Source organism: Arachis duranensis, chromosome 4, assembly GCF_000817695.3.
Source record: "Arachis duranensis cultivar V14167 chromosome 4, aradu.V14167.gnm2.J7QH, whole genome shotgun sequence".
NCBI classification, from domain to species: Eukaryota; Viridiplantae; Streptophyta; class Magnoliopsida; order Fabales; family Fabaceae; genus Arachis; species Arachis duranensis.
In genome coordinates, this window is record NC_029775.3 from 81,398,794 (window position 1) to 81,402,887 (window position 4,094).

Genomic DNA, 4,094 nt, shown 5'->3' on the forward strand with positions numbered 1-4,094 from the left:
TTTAATGCCAGGATGGCACAAGAGGGAAGATTCTGTTTTTAACTCAAATTTTTTTTCAAGTTTTCAAAATTTTTCAAAATCAAATCCTTTTCAAATCATATCTTTTCAATCATATGTTTTCAAAATCAATTTCTTTCCTTTTTCAAAAATACTTGCTATCAATTAATGATTTGATTCAACATTTCAAGTATGTTGCCTTTTCTGTTGAGAAAGGTTTAATGTTTGAATCATATCTTTTCTTGTTAGCCAAGTCATTAATTTTTAAAAGCAAATCTTTTTAAATTGTTTTTCAAATCATATATTTTCAATCATATCTTTTTAAAACCATAACTTTTCAATCATATCTTTTTAATCACATCTTTTTCAAAATAGTTTTCAATCATATCTTTTTGATTTCTAATTTCAAAATCTTTTTCAAAAATCACTTGATTTTTTTTTCCAATCTTAGTTTTCGAAAATCAATTACTATTTTTCAAAATGTTTTTTTTTTAAAAAAAAATCTTTTACTTTGTTTTCAAAAATTTCTTCCCCTCTTCTCACATCTTTCTATTTATGGACTAACACTATTCCTTAATGCACAATTCGAACTCCATCTTTCTTGATAAGTTTGAATTCTCTACTTCTTCCTTCTATTTTTCTTTTCCTCTAACACCTCAAGGAATCTCTATACTGTGACATAGAGGATTCCCTATTTTCTTATTCTCTTCTCTTTCATATGAGCAGGAGCAAAGACAAAAGCCTTCTTGTTGAGGCTGACCCTGAACCTGAAAAGACCTTGAAGCGAAAGCTAAGAGAAGCTAAGGCACACCTTTCTGTAGAGGACCTAACAGAAATCTTCAAACAGGAAGAACCCATGGCAGCCAAAAACAACAACAATGCCAACAATGCAAGGAAGGTGCTGGGTGACTTTACTGCACCTACTCCCGACTTCTATGGGAGAAGCATCTCTATCCCTTCCATTGGAGCAAACAACTTTGAGTTTAAGCCTCAATTAGTTTCTCTGATGCAACAGAATTGCAAGTTCCATGGACTTCTATTGGAAGATCCTCATCAGTTTTTAGCTGAGTTCTTGCAAATCTGTGACACTGTTAAGACTAATGGGGTTGACCCTGAGGTCTACAGACTTATGCTATTCCCTTTTGCTGTAAGAGACAGAGCTAGGATATGGTTGGAATCACAACCTAAAGAAAGCCTGAACTCTTGAGAAAAGCTAGTCAATGCCTTCTTGGCAAAGTTCTTTCCACCTCAAAAATTGAGTAAGCTTAGAGTGGAAGTCCAAACCTTCAAACAGAAGGAAGGAGAATCCCTCTATGAAGCTTGGGAAAGATACAAACAATTAATCAGAAAATGTCCCTCTGACATTCTTTTTGAATGGAGCATCATAGGTATTTTCTATGATGGTCTGTCTGAACTGTCCAAGATGTCATTGGATAGCTTTGCTAGAGGATCTCTTCATCTGAAGAAGACGCCTACAGAAGCTCAAGAACTAATTGAAATGGTTGCAAATAACCAATTCATGTACACTTCTGAAAGGAATCCTGTGAACAATGGGACAAATCAGAAGAAAGGAGTTCTTGAGATTGATACTCTGAATGCCATATTAGCTTAGAACAAGCAAGCTGCACCAGGCAGTACTAAGGACGCTTCATCTGAAGAAGAAGCTTATGATCCTGAGAACCCTTCAATGGAAGAGGTGAATTACATGGGAGAACCCTATGGAAACACCTATAATTCTTCATGGAGAAATCATCCAAATCTCTTATGGAAGGATCAACAGAGACCTCAACAAGGTTTCAACAATAATACTGGTGGAAGAAACAGGGTTAGCAATGGCAAGCCTTTTCCATCATCTTCTCAGCAACAGACAGAGAATTCTAAGCAGAGGCATCCTGACTTAGGAACCATGGTCTCTGATCTAATCAAAACCACTCAAAGTTTCATGACTGAAACAAGGTCTTCCATTAGGAATTTGGAGGCACAAGTGGGACAGCTGAGTAAGAGAATTACTGAACTTCCTCCTAGTACTCTTCCAAGCAATACAGAAGAGAATCCAAAAGGAGAATGCAAGGCCATTAACATGATCCGCATGGCCGAACTAGGAGAGGAGGGAGAGGCAGTGAACACCACTGAGGAAGACCTCAATGGACGTCCACTAGCCTCGAATGAGTTCCCTAATAAGGAACCATGGGAATCTGAGGCTCACACTGAGACCATAGAGATTCCAATGGATTTACTTCTGCCATTCATGAGCTCTGATGAGTATCCTTCCTCTGAAGAGGATGAGTATGTCACTGAAGAGCAAGTTGCTAAATACCTTGGAGCAATCATGAAGCTAAATGACAAGTTATTTGGTAATGAGACTTGGGAGAACGAACCTCCTTTGCTCACCAAATAACTGGATGACTTGTCTAGGCAGGGATTACCTCAAAAGAGACAAGATCCTGGGAAGTTTTCAATACCTTGTACCATAGGCACCATGACCTTTAAGAAGGCTCTGTGTGACTTAGAGTCAAGTGTAAACCTCATGCCTCTCACTGTAATGGAGAAGCTAGGGATCTTTGAGGTACAAGCTGCAAGAATCTCACTAGAGATGGCAGATAACTCAAGAAAACAAGCTTATGGACTTGTAGAGGATGTTCTGGTAAAGATTGCAGACCATTACATCCCTGCTGATTTCATAGTCCTAGAGACTGGGAAGTGCATGGATGAATCCATCATCCTTGGCAGACCCTTCCTAGCCACAGCAAAGGCTGTGATTGATGTGGACAGAGGAAAATTGATCATTCAAGTGAATGAAGAATCCTTTGTGTTTAAGGCTCAAGGATATCCCTCTGTCACAATGGAGAGGAAGCATGAAGAGCTTCTCTCAAAACAGAGTCAACCAGAGCCCCCACATTCAAACTCTAAGTTTGGTGTTGGGAGGCCATAACCAAATTCTAAGTTTGGTGTTGAACCCTCACATTCAAACTCTAAGTTTGGTGTTGGGAGGTTCCAACATTGCACTGAGTATCTGTAAGGCTCCATGAGAGCCCACTGTCAAGCTACTGACATTAAAGAAGCACTTGTTGGGAGGCAACCCAATGTTATATTTTATCTATTTTCCTTTGTTATTTTATGTTTTTCTGTAGGTTGATGATCATGGAAAGTCACAAAATCAGTTGAAAAAGCAAAAACAGAATGAAAAATAGAAAGAAAAATAGCACACCCTGGAGGAAGAACCTGCTGGCGTTTAAACGCCGGTAAGGGTAGCAAATGGGCGTTTAACGCCTAGTCTGGCACCATTCTGGGCGTTTAACGCCAGAAAGGGGCACCAGACTGGCGTTAAACGCCAGGAAAGGGCAAGAAGTTGGCGTTAAATGCCAAAAATGGGCACCAGCCCGGCGTTTAACGCCAGAATTGGCATAGATAGCATTTTTGCTTGCCACTTGGTGCAGGGATGACTTTTTCTTTACACCTCAGTATCTGTGGACCCCACAGGATCCCCACCTACCCCACCACTCTCTCTCTTCTTCACCCATTCACCAATCACCTCAACACCTCTTCCCCAAAAACCCCTCGCCTATCAAATCTCATCTTTCTCTTCACCACTCACATCCATCCTTCATTAAACCCCACCTACCTCACCATTCAAATTCAAACCACCTTCCCTCCCAAACCCACCCTCTCATAGCCGAACCCTACCCCTCTCTCCACCCCTATATAAACCCATCTTCACTCCTTCATCTTCACACAACCTAAACACTACTTCTCCCCCTTGGCCGAATCACAAAGCCATCTCCATCTCCTCTATTTCTTCTTCTTCTACTCTCTTCTTTCTTCGTTTGCTCGAGGACGAGCAAACCTTTTAAGTTTGGTGTGGTAAAAGCATTGCTTTTTGTTTTTCCATAACCATTTATGGCATCTAACGCCGGAGAAACCTCTAGAAAGAAGAAAGGGAGGACAAAAGCTTCCGCCTCCGAGTCATAGGAGATGGAGAGATTCATCTCAAGGGTGCATCAAGACCACTTCTATGAAGTTGTGGCCTTGAAGAAGGTGAGCCCCGAGGTCCCTTTCAAACTCAAAAAGAGTGAATATCCGGAGATCCGACATGAGAT

At 40.4% G+C, this 4,094-nt stretch overlaps 1 non-coding gene and 1 pseudogene across 1 annotated transcript; both read right to left on the reverse strand.

The window, feature by feature from the left end:
• LOC107484506 (uncharacterized) overlaps window positions 1-4,094 on the reverse strand; it is a 106,519-nt pseudogene that overhangs the window by 24,826 nt on the left and 77,599 nt on the right.
• On the reverse strand, window positions 1,259-1,362 carry LOC127747388 (small nucleolar RNA R71). Its single transcript, XR_008009187.1, has one exon. It is a non-coding gene; the product is annotated as a small nucleolar RNA R71 (small nucleolar RNA).